At 42.5% G+C, this 13,249-nt stretch overlaps 1 protein-coding gene across 1 annotated transcript in view; it reads right to left on the bottom strand.

Annotated features, from left to right (window-relative positions):
* FOXN3 (forkhead box N3) overlaps positions 1 to 8,050 on the bottom strand; it is a 525,097-nt gene extending 517,047 nt beyond the window's left edge. Inside the window, exon 1 of the mRNA XM_006158004.3 lies at positions 7,984 to 8,050. The gene's annotated coding sequence lies outside the window, so the exon portion shown is untranslated. The remainder of the gene's footprint in view (positions 1 to 7,983) is intronic.
* Between the last annotated feature and the right edge of the window lie 5,199 nt (positions 8,051 to 13,249).

The raw sequence follows: 13,249 nt of genomic DNA, 5'->3' as shown, positions 1-13,249 counted from the left end.
TAGTCGACCAGGGTTCAAGGCCCAGACCTAGTGGCTTAAACTCACACTGGACACATGTGCGTGCATGCCCAAGATCCCAAGAGGAGAATGGAGGAGAAGGGATTGTGGCATGGCCATCCCCCCTGGGGAGTGACTTCTCGCTTTTTATTTTATTTTATTTTATTTTTTTGAAATTATAGAAGAACTAACCAACTAAAGAATGGGTGGTCCTGGGAACACAAATGCCTCTGTTTTTTTCATCTGTACAATGGGTCATCAGTACATATTATCATAGTTATTACTATTATTATTATTCTTTTTGGAGAGGTTTTTGCTATAGGGCACGTGTGCTCACCAGACAGAGAGAGACAGAGAGACGGAAAGTGAGAAATCACCCCCCATGGGGGATGGCCACGCCACAATCCCTTCTCCTCCATTCTCCTCTCAGGATCTTGGGCACGCACGCACACGTGCCCGACGTGAGTTTAAGCCACCGGGTCCGGGACTCGAACCTCAGTTAAGTACGTGGGAGTCCAGCGATATAACCATTACACTAACTGCTGGTCCCTATCATAGTTATTATTAATAGTATTGGGTCATCAGAAAAGTCATGATGTATTTTTCTATAATATGTTTTCCTATGCAAAAATGCATCATGACTTTTTCGACAACCCAAAAGTACATTAATACCTAGTCATTGTAAGAAACAAATAGAAGAATGTAGGCAGCAACAACTGACAAATGAAATCCCCCTTACCAGAACAATGTGATTTTTTTCTATCACCCAATAACTGCCAAATTTACCCAGACCAACTTATTTCTTTTTCAAAAGAATATTCTGAATGTTAAATCTAGTGACAAGAACATGAGCATCTTAATTTAGAGACATTTACTAACTAGTCATTATATAGTAATCGGTTTCATTTTAAAGGCTGAAAAAGTACTAGGTTTACTGAATCAGAAAATTTCAGAGCACAGATAAATCTGAGGTGATCTAAAATCTAACCTTGTATAACTACAGTATATTGAAATCCCTCTCCAAGGGGGACTTGCTATGCTTTGAATCTTAAAGTAGTATCTGCAGGGCCAGCAAGTGGCATAGTGGTTAAGGTGCTGGAATCCCACACAGTCGACCACAGTTCCAGTTCAAGTCCTGGAGCTGGTGGCTTGACAGTCATGCCAGGTGATGTGTGTGTATGTGCATATACCCAAAATCCCAAGAGGAAAATGGGGGAAAGGGAATTGCATAATGGTCATTTCTCCTGTGGAATGATTTTTCACTTTTCCTCTCACTGTCTCTGTCTCTCTCAGGCCGGTGAGCATGCCCTACGGCAAAAAACTAAAAAAGAAAAAAAAGAGATGGCATCTGCAAAGGGCTGGGTATACACCATATAATATCTGGAAGGCCTACCTTAGCAACTTCACAGAGATGGCCCAGCAATTGGTGTGTATCCTTCATTTCAAAAAGAAAATCCTCATGAACATGGAAGCTTAATGCTCACTTCCAAAGAAATAATGTATACTACTATGAATATGCTTTGGGGAAGCTCCGTTGGTTTTTCACAGCTGTAAAGACTCATTCTTTGAAAGGAGGAATGAAATAGCTTCAAACAGCCTAAGCATGAAAAGCTTTATGAACACAACTCAATAAACAGAAGTTATCCATGATCATTTTCATCCACTACTATAGCGAACTACTTTGTGTTTATGTAAGTTTCATCTTTGTAGAGAATATATTTTATTTTAAAATTACATATATATGACACACACATGTACAGTTCCATCACAAGTTGTTGGAAGACCTGTGGCTTCCCAGAACACTGGTTATTTTAATCGCTATCTTTAACCCTTAGTCTACTAGTGACATGACAAGAACAGTGGAAGTAATAGGAGAATGTAGAGAGCGATCTGTCCTTTCTACTTTTATATCCTCCCCAACTGTCCAGCCTCTACAAAACAATGCAGGCTGGCTATGGCTACGAGAAGCACAATTCTACTACAGGTAGCCTGAGATCTCTGCTGATTATTTCTTTTTAAAAATATTTATTTATTTATTTATTTATCTATCTATCTATCTATCTATCTATTTCACAAGCAAGAGAGACACACCCCAAACAGAGTCTTGGTACCACAACCTACCCTCAGCCTCAGCAAGCCCTGGATCATGGGCATACATGTGCCCAGTATTCTCAGGGAAGTCACCAGATGCAAATACAGAACCATCCTTGGGGGATCAGCCTTAAAGAATATCATGTTTTACCTCTGCACCACCATCTGACTTTTTTTTAACCTGACACATAGTAATTGTACATATTTCTGACGTGCTGATTTCTTCTTATCTCTGAAAGTCAAAAGTGGAACTGAAGAAGATTCCTTTGTCTGCTGCCCCTAGAAATCCTTAACACTGGTAGCTGCTAGGATGTAAAGGGGAAACTAAGTTGGATCTCAATACTGCCATTGCAGTGCAATTATACAACAGAAGAGATAATGTGAATATATTTGACGATATCCAAATATCATCTGTGTGTTATCATTTTACTCAACACTCAAAACACTTCTGAGTCTGCCAAGAAGATTTATATAACTTGGCAAACTTGTGCTTCATGAATGACACTTAATATAACATTTTTTCACTAATAGAGTAACAGTGATAGAACAGATTCTGAGGTGGTAATAGAATAAATCCATGGCTTCCAGTAAAATTATAAACAACTAATCTCAAACAGCTCCATATGATGTTCCTCTAATTCATAAGGAAAGGGGGCTCTGGCTATCCGTCACCTCTAAAAACATCCTTTTTCTTCTTCATCATAGACTTGACCAGGGCTTCTTCATACCTGTGGCTGGTCCTATCTTTTCTACATGCATGTTGGCTTCTTAGGATAGGCTATATTACATACCCAATGGCTAAGCACATGTGTCTTCTTAAATTGCCAAGGCAAAAGTTCTCCTTCTGGCTAGGATGTTCCAGAACTCTGCAAGTGACTGCCTCAGGCTCTCTTTGGAGAATATTTTGGCCACTTTACAACCAGTGGTTTTTGAACTGTGTTCACTCGCGCACTAGAGTTCTAGGGTGTGTCTCAGGTGCGAGCCAGGGGAGAGAGAGCAGCCTCCGGGCTCCTCCAGAGTAGCTCTGTTTTTATCCAACTTACTTATTAGGGCCTTGCATAAGATTCCACTTGGTGCTAAATATAAAACAAAGATGATGTCTACAAAAACGTGTGAAAACTAATGCAAGAAGCTCTTCCCTCTCCCTTGGGCACTCTTAATTCTCCTCATCAGACCGTCCCCTGCAAATGGAGCTTTATGCACTTATTTTCTTTTTAAGGAAGCTTACCCTTTCCCCTCTCTTCCAGAATTGGAAACAAACATGAATCAAAACAACTAAATACATTTGTTTTCAAGGCCCTAAAACTCATCAAGACTCAAACTCATCAAGAAGGTTTTACATGATAAAACCAGCCAAAGTTAAGATTTGTTTTTCTCTTATGTACCTAGCTTTACATCACCCACCTCTCACTGTAATTTTAACCCCCATCAGCAAGATTGGCCTATACGTGACCTGTGTTCTTTGTGGACATTTTTTATTATAAGCAAAGAGAAGAATGAAGCTGCCTTTCTCCTTTACCCCTCTACACTAATCCAAAATCCAGACTGGCATTTGGTTGGTATGCTAGAATAATTATTAGAAATTTGGCACCACCCGGGGGCAGGACAGTGTGCAGTGGTTAAAACCTGGCACCCTATGAGGCTGACCCATGGGAGAGTTCTGGGCTATCCAGAGACCTCCTGGGTACCATAGGCATGCCTGTGCTTGGGGGATTGCTGAGACTGATTGGTGAGTAGTGGCCCTGAGACCCTACTGGCAATACCTGACTCTCTGTCTCTCTTGTTCACAAAAGAAGTAAATAAATTAACTTACAAAAGAGAGAAAGAAATTTGGCAGAGCCATTAAAAAAATGAGTTTCAGTGAGTATGTGTATAACTTTCTGACAGCTGAAAATGAACTGGAACTTAACTGAACATCTTATTCATTTGTATTGGAAAAATAAATTGTATATACTAGTGGAACAATCAATTTTCTTTAATCCCAAAGTCGAAAAGAAATAAACAGAAATGTCAAAAACTTGGAGTGAATTTCCAGAAGGACTTCTCAGAAGTCCCTTTAAAAATGAAATGTTCTCACAGAGCAAACCACCGTTTGAGCTCCAGACCTAGCAGCTTGAAAACCATGCTGGGCGCGTGTGCATGCGTGCCCAAAACTGCAGGTATAGAATGGAGGAGAAGGGATTGTGGTGTGGCCATCCCCCCAGAGAGTGATTTCTCACTTTGCCTCTGTTTGTGTGTATGTGTCTCTCTCTCTGGTGAGCATAACGTACCCTATGGCAAAAATCTAAAAAAAAAGAAGAAAAAAAGAAATATTCTAAGAAAACTATTTGACAGACAATGGAGAATGAAGGTAGATTCTAGAAACCAACAAATCCTATTCATTTCCTTCAGTTTGTAAAAACAAGCAACTGACATGTTTCCTGCCAATGGCCATACTTGCAGATAAGAAAGCTCCCTACAGGAAATCCTTTTCTAAAGAGACCAGTTGTGCCATTAAACTTAACCTTCTTCACCAAGTCCCTATCAGTTAAATATTTGACAACAAGGGAATACAAAATATATGCTAACTCACCCAAAGGACACTATAACGCTTCCAAGGTCTCTAATTTCCATCATATAGATCCCAAGATGTTCACTAAACATTAAAATATAGTTAGAGCTCTTTCCGCCTCCTCCTCTACCCAGGCAATTGTTGATGAAAACAAGAAAAAAAAATTGTTGCCTTTTTTTTAAAGAGTTATTTTATTTAACTTTATCCATTTATTTATTTATTTTAATTTGACTAGAGAGAGTCAGAGAGAAAGTGAGAAACCAAGCCACCAGGTCCAGGACTCGAACTGCGGTCAGTCATGGGGGAGTCCAGTGCCCTTAGCCACCATGCCACCTGCCAGCCCCAAAAATTGTTGCTTTTTTAAAAGACCAAACTATTAATTGCTAAAACCATCCATTTCCAGTTAAGATAAAGCAATATAATGCTATAAATGTCCACAGTGAGAAGGAAGACATTTCTAAATGAATATCAAGAACTTAAAATTTAATGGCCATTGACAAGATTAGAAAAATATAAGAAATGCATTTGCTTTATATTTACAAGTTTCTATAGTGATCCTAATGCCAACATTTAGAAGGATGTTGAAATAAATGTTGTTATTTTTCACTTAGCAAAATAAATGGGGTGGGAGAAGGGGCCTCAGCGAGGAGTCTCCAAACTTTGCCCCTTTTACACTCCTAGAAATCATTACTGAGATACTGGAAATATTTGCGACTTTGATCTTGGGAATTTCTCGACTGCCCTAAAAACTAAAGCTCTCTTTCCCATCCACAAAAAAAGAAACTTTTCTAAGTCAATTGAATAATAATAATTGTAGTTTTGGAGAAGTTCTTACTCTCATTTAGGAGTTTTCCCCTTTCCCTGCTCAGTTACTGAGAAAACTCTTCCTTTACTTCCAGAAACACAGGTTACACAGGGGACCTTAAGGCGGGGTTCCAAAATGCCACAATTCTTTAAGTTCAACGGCTTCCATTCAACTTTGAACCCTTTCACAAACAGAAACACTTCATTGTACCTTCCCCAGAAGACTCTAGTCTTCGTGGTTCTAAAAAGCCTTTTGCTCTAACCCTAGACAAACAAATCAGTTTGAATATACGATTAAGTGCTCAAATGCCTTCTTTTTAGCCTTCTGAAGCATAACTCAGAGGTAGTAAAATGCAAAGGAGGCACGAGCGCTCATCCTTGCTTTAAGGCTGTTTCTCAGATATGTTCAATAAAACAGTTATGAAGTCCAGGAGACTGCATTTTTGGTTGTTGTTGTAAAATGACCTTGATTTGACAGGCGCAGTCTCAGGTTTCAACAGATGCTGTGGGAAAGCTTACAGAAGCCAACATGTTCTCCAGGCATCTGTGATGACATGCACTTTTTTTTTAAGTGTGGTCATGGTAATGTATGTATATGTGTGTAGGGGGGGGGGTACTCTTCTCGGTTTCCATGGCAACCATGTCTCCACTCATCAGTTATTAGATACCATCCACTTCCTGTGTCTAAAATTTTAAGCCAATCAGAAAAGTGTTTATATGTGTAACAACTTCTGGGAGGGGACTTCTTTTAAGAAGCGCTTTGAGGCTCAAATGAAAATGTCTACAGGGCTTATATACTTTGTCTTGTGTCGTAGATAGAACATTTCACAACGTTTACTAATTTATATTCTTATGTAGTGGGAAATGTCCCTCTTGGCTGTGAAATGCATTCTCCTCAAAGCAGATGCCACAATTTCTTATAATATGGGCGAGCTGATTTTGATTGTTTGCACTTCATTGTCTTTTCTTTCACTGTCAGAGACTTAGATTTAGTGCATGAAACATGCTAATGCACAAGGCACTTAAATTATCAAAGTAATGATACAGTTAAGCATCCATCTGCTGATGGTGCTATTTAAATACTCAGCTCAAAAAAACAGTTAGGAAAAATGATTCTAAGTTGAACAACTTTGCATTCTACAACTTATGAGCAGAAATCATTGAGAATGTATTATGAAGTGGTACGTCTATAAATGTAAGCTACGTAGCTGACGTGTGCAAAGAAATTTGTCACCAAAATGGCCTAGTTTATCTCGACAGAAACAACAACAAAATTAAACATAAAGGTATCTCGAGCACATTGCACCCAAATTAAAATCCATCTTGCAGAAATCTGTGTGCAAGAAGGCTCGTCTGAAATGACAACATGGTTTGAAAGGAAGGTTTGGAGTGACTGTTTTCCTAAGTCTCGATCTCACTGGCCAATCAGTGTGAGAGTTAAAGTGGGTTCTAGTCTTCTGTGCAGTCTTCAGGGCTCTGCACCCTGTGCTGGTCTTGCTCTCTAAGGCAAAGCCAGCGATCGATGAAAAACAGGGAACAAAAGGAATATACCAGGATGTCTTCCTCAGCTAAGGAAAACCATTCCCTTTTTCCTCAATGAGCAGGTCTTACCCTGCCTACATTAGCTGCACACGGGAGCTTCCTTCAGCCCAGTCCTCTTGGATGAGGCACATTTTACGTTTGCAATCATGTGTCCCAACTGCGAGCAAATGTGTCACCTTAAGCCACAGCCTGTGACGGAGGGCTCCTTGAGCCCAACCAATTGAAACTAATGCATTAAATAAATTAATAACCTCACAATTAAAAGCTCCAGAGAAAGACTGTGTTTCTCTTCCCCAAATGTCATCCCAGGAGTATAAACAAAGCATGAAAAATAGTCTCTTCAGCCTCCCTGGTAGTAATCAGGGGTTTCTCCTCAAGACAATGTTTCTCCAAAAACAGAAATATTCTTACTGTCTTCCATGGAAACTCTCGCCTGCTTATGTCATATCAGGATAAGCAGTTACAGTATCTGAAAAGAGGCTTAAACTGCCCACAGATGTGACACTGTTCATAATTGATAGCAAAACAGTTGCGACAGCAATGCTGTAAACTCTGCCAGCTAAACTCCACATTTAACACGTTAGTTCCTTGAAAATAAAAGTAACGCCCAGGGAGCCCACAAAAGTGAGCTTCCATGAAGTAATTAACAGAATCATATCAATAATTTGTCCATTTATTTACATCTCCACTTGTCTGAAATTTAAAAAAAAATTTTTTTAAGGCGATCCACAAATTCCTGAGAAACTTTTTTTTTTTAAATGAACTTAGTTTTGAGACCAAACTAATGAAAATAAGCAAGTTGCCATCTCTAGATCGCTCCCATCTGGACTGCATGCGATAAATCAATCTGAAATCAGGTGTAAAGATGGGGGCAGAAAACCCCCAAAAAACCAAAGGGTGCCCCAAAATGCAGCAGCCTGAACACCGAGGGCTTCTCATGACAATGCTAAACCAGAGCATAAGATCAGGAGGCAGGAAATGAGCCCCATTTTCGTTACCTTCGATCGCCTGCCCCCCCGCTGCTTCTCGCGGCCGCATTGGGGGGCTGCTGCGGCGCAGGGAGCCCTGCTGGGTCCTAGTGCGCGCCGCGCGCCCGCCCCGCGGCCCGATCTGCAGCCGGCACGTACCGCAGGAAGCTCGGGAAGCGGGGAATCCCCGGGAAAACCGAAAAGCCAGTGAGCCCCTTTCTAAAGCGGTCACAGGTCTGTGAGAATGACCCGGAGCTTCATGTCAAATCCTGGCGTAAGATGTGAAAAGAAAGAGCGTGGCTACAACTGAACTCGTGGAAGGCAGATGTTAGTATCTGCAGCCCCAATGAAGCCCAGGGCAGGAAGTGGCGTCCAGAGGGTTCCCCGGTGCACTTGTGCTAGCACACGTTCACAGACGTCCTGAGACCGTACCCATCGGCGGCTGGAGAGCTCCCCAGCAACGCAGAGAAGGAGAAGAGGTTGAAAATGTGAGTTTGTAAGCAATGTTTGAAGCAGTTTTCCAGTATCCTCCCCCCCCCAACAGGTCCTTTTGCCTTTTGCTTTCTCTTACTTGATAATATGCTATTTTAAATAACAAAGCCCCATATGGCTGAACACGTAGTCATTTGATTTTCAAAAGACCTCAAAAATTGCATCAAAATGTGCACTCATGTATCTCCGAAGAAATCAACGAGAAAGAATTAATGGTGGCATATGGCCTGCCTCACAGAGAAAACTTAATTACAAATGAAAACAAATGCGAAAATTCACAAATTCAGTAAACTGAAAGTAAATCATGATCCTGGATTGATACACAAATCCGCTCTGGCACATTTAGGAAGACTGTAAATTCTAGGTTTCTCTTTCACAACTGGGAAACCTAGAATTTGTTACATGAAGTCCTATCAAATTCCTGGCATGTGCCCCCAAAAGGGCATTCAGCAACCTCTTGGTATATTCTTTTACTGCGGCCCACCTGGAAAGCAACTTTGAATCTTGCAAGTGCTCATTTAAGAGGACAATGCTATTAGCCCTTAATTCAAAATGAAAGCACTTTAGTGCGGATAGCCTGTTTGAAAGTCTTCAAGACAGGGAGCTTGCTGTCAGCCTTCGCTGTCACCCACTTTGAAGGTCATGATTCCGTAAAAGGGCTAATAACAATGGCGTGGTGTTTACAGCAACAGGAAAGTCAAACATGTGCTTTCTAAATTCTACTTTGGGGAGCAGAAAATGTCTCTTCGCACAGTACTCTTGCCCTCCCCCTTTCCAATCCTAGCTAAATAAATGGAGGACTGAGTATTAATTAAACGTCAAAGGTACCTTTCCTGCTGTCTTCTGTACACTCAAAGACCTAGTTGTAATATGTTGTACTTGTTCCCAGACTGCTCCCGCAGACATCGCGTGTGATCCTTACCGTGCCACTGTGAGGAAACAGCTATTCAAAAAAATTCTTTATCTATTTTGATTTATTATTATTTAATTTGACCAGAAAGAGACAGAGAAACGGAAAGGGAGAAAGCAAGCCACCAGATCCAGGACTCAAACTGAATGAAAGCACTTTAGTGCGGATAGCCTGTTTGAAAGTCTTCAAGACAGGGAGCTTGCTGTCAGCCTTCGCTGTCACCCACTTTGAAGGTCATGATTCCGTAAAAGGGCTAATAACAATGGCGTGGTGTTTACAGCAACAGGAAAGTCAAACATGTGCTTTCTAAATTCTACTTTGGGGAGCAGAAAATGTCTCTTCGCACAGTACTCTTGCCCTCCCCCTTTCCAATCCTAGCTAAATAAATGGAGGACTGAGTATTAATTAAACGTCAAAGGTACCTTTCCTGCTGTCTTCTGTACACTCAAAGACCTAGTTGTAATATGTTGTACTTGTTCCCAGACTGCTCCCGCAGACATCGCGTGTGATCCTTACCGTGCCACTGTGAGGAAACAGCTATTCAAAAAAATTCTTTATCTATTTTGATTTATTATTATTTAATTTGACCAGAAAGAGACAGAGAAACGGAAAGGGAGAAAGCAAGCCACCAGATCCAGGACTCAAACTGCAGTGGGCCATGTGGGGATCCAGCACCTTTACCCCCACGCCAACTGCTGGCTCCAGAAACAGCTATTACAGTCACCAGTTTTCAAACAAGAAAGTCCCAAAAAGTAAAGAGACTTGTTCAAAATCACAGAGCTAGTGAAGGGAGCCACTAAAATCCCAAGCTCAGTTTCCAACACTTCCAATAGCACCCCCCCCTTTTTTTAATACACCAGCTGGCCTTCCAAATATCAGAGAATGTAGTATTCTTCTACGAGTACAGTAAAACATTAGGTCCACAAATGCAGGTAGCGGTTTTCTGGTTTTTTTTTGTTGTTGTTGTTTTTTAAGAGAGATTCTTGCTATAGGGCGCATGCACTCACCAGAGAGACAGAAAGCGAGAAATCACCTTCAGGGAGATGGCCACACCGCAATCCCTTCTCCTCCATTCTCCTCTTGGGATTTTGGGCTCACGTGAGTTTGGAGCCACCGGGTCCAGGACTCAAATTGCAGTTGACTACGCGGAAGTCCAGCGACATAAACATTACACCATCTGCTGGCCCCACAGGTAGTTTTCTTTTTCTTTTTCTTTTTTTTTTTTTTGGAGAGGTTTTCGCTATAGGGCGCGTGCGCTCGCCAGACAGACAGAGAGAGACATAGAGACAGAAAGCGAGAAATCACCCCCCAGGGGGGATGGTCACACCGCAATCCCTTCTTCTCCATTCTCCTCTCTGGATCTTGGGCACGCACGCACACGCGCCCGGCGTGAGTTCTAAGCCACCGGGTCCAGGATGCGAACCGCGGTCGAATACGTGGGAGTCCAGCGACATAGCCATTACACTAACTGCTGGTTCCCATAGTCATCATTTCCTAACTGTATCAGAACAGCACTTTACTGGCATGGAACTCAAATAAGGCCAGTTGAAAATATTTTTGTCTCTGATAAATGAACAAGCTGGCTGGTGAGATGCATGCTGGTCAGGTTTCCATCCTGGGCTGTCCAGGGCACCCTGGCAGGCAGAAAGCTTAAAACTCTGTGACTGAGCAAGGATCCTGACACCGACAAACCTTTTTTATTCTTTATCACAAATGAAGAACTAATTCCACCTTACATGTCGAAAAAACGAGGTTTTCTCACGTTCAACTTGGTTTTTTGGGTGTAGTCCTAGAGCTAAAAGACCTTGAAAAACCTAGAAACTCGAGGCATTTCAGATGTGAGGTGGCCTATGATCAGATGTCCCTGTCCAGACCTGGTGACAACTGGAGCTATGATGCTCTAGAGCAGTGATCCCCAACCTGTCGGGCACCAGGGACCGGTCTCATGGAAGGCAATCACTCCAGGAACTGTGGGGCAGCAGAGCAGTGATTGGTCCTAGGATGACCTGAGCACACCACGTCACTGTGCCCCCCCCCATTTCCACCACATTACATTATACCACAAAACAATCACACAGTAGGTAGGGTTCCTGCTCCATGGGACTCCAGCACCACCCTGATCCAACAGGAGGTAGAGCCTAGCAATACAAGCCATGGGGAGTGGCTGCAAACAGAGATAAGCCTTGCTCACTCATCCACCACCCATCTGGTTGCTGCATGGCCATGGGGGTGGGGGGAGGGCGGGCAGGGGGGACTGAGAGAGGCAATAGGCCACGGACCTGCACAGGTCTGCAGCCAAGCATCCTTAGGACAGTGCAGGGCAGGTACCTAAGGCTAGTTCCATTCCATAAAGCAGGGTCTAGAGATTCCAGCCTCAGAGAGGAGAGCTACTTCTACCCTAGTAGACGTTCAAGCACAGCCGCTACTCTGCTTCACGCATAGGAATGGTTAAGAGCAGAATGGTGTTGAGCTGTCTGACAGCCTGGTTTATATGCCCCTTTCCTTGGCAGGGCCTTGTCCTCTGCCGTACTTCTTATCGTTGCGACCTGTTTGGCTTATCATGGCTTGTTTGACTCATCACGGCTTGTGGCAATAGCAGTTTATCTGAATGGTTTGGGCAGGCTGTTTGTTTACAGATGTCCGCAAAAGCATTTGAGTATGATGCTTGACATAAGTGAGGCCATTTTGAGAAGTGCTCTATAGCGTTACCCCTTGGTCCTTCTGCACCCATGGGAAAGTCACCAGTCATTTCTGTCCTTAACCATCCACTTCCTTCTCCCTTCTGCTGAAAGGAAATGCAACATCTCTGATGATGTGTCCCAACCCACTTAAATACCAACCAGGTGAAGAGCTGGGTGACATTTAACTGAAAAGAGAGAAAAGTGAATCATTCCTTTTCTTCTGTGGTTCTTAAGAACGGGGCTGGGCATGGCCGCATGGGTGGGACATGCCTACTCCCTTCCTGGGAGAACTACTTAGAAGACTGATGCAGAACTTACTTGATGAATTCATTTGATCCCTTTGTTGAAAACTAGTCTAATTACTTCATAGTCACAACATCTATGTGGCCTTCAAATGTTGCAGATGCTAGGCTCGAAGTAATCTTCGCACCAATAAGAGGTGATGGGATGCTTAGAAGAATAACTAGAAGTAATTTCTCCTTGCTAGAGTGTACCAAAAGAGGAGAGGTCCAAGAAACTGTCATTAGTCCATATCAAATATTGAATATGTGAAATGTTGATCAAGGTCCTGTTCTAGGCTTTAAATAATGTCCTGAAACAGGGGCTACAAGAACATGACGATGAAAGAGGCTCTCTCGGCTCTGTCTACCGTGAGGATGAAGACCATTCTCAGCAATCAGACCAGGAATGTCGACATCACTCTGAAGAGACGCACAGTTATTGTGGAGGGCCCCAAAGAGCCCTGCAGAGGGACTTCAGTCATATCAATGTCGACCTCGGTCTCCTCGGAAAGAAAAAGAAGGGGCTGCAGGTTGACAACTGGTGGGGAAACAGAAAGGAACTGGCTACGGTTTGCACTATCTGCAGTCACATCCAGAACATGATCAAGGGTGTGTGTGACACTGGGCTTCCACTACAAGGCGAGGTCTGTGTATGCTTATTTCCCCATCGACGTCGTTATTCAGAAGAATGGGTCTCTGGTTGACATCTGAAATTTCTTGGATGAGAAATACATCTGGAAGGTTCACATGTGACCAGGTGGTGCTTGCTCAGTATCTCAAGCCCAGAAAGATGAGTTGATCCTTGAAGGCAATGATATTGAACTCGTTTCAAATTCAGCTGCTTTGAGACAGCAAGCCGCGACAGTTAAAAATAAGGATATAAGAACATTCTTGGGTGGTATCTATGTCACTGAAAAGGGAACAGTTCAGCA

This window comes from Tupaia chinensis, unplaced genomic scaffold (assembly GCF_000334495.1).
Source record: "Tupaia chinensis unplaced genomic scaffold, TupChi_1.0 Scaffold000568_1, whole genome shotgun sequence".
Lineage (NCBI taxonomy): Eukaryota > Metazoa > Chordata > Mammalia > Scandentia > Tupaiidae > Tupaia > Tupaia belangeri.
The sequence above is the reverse complement of the archived record's forward strand: the minus strand, read 5'-3'. Positions and strand labels throughout refer to the sequence as shown.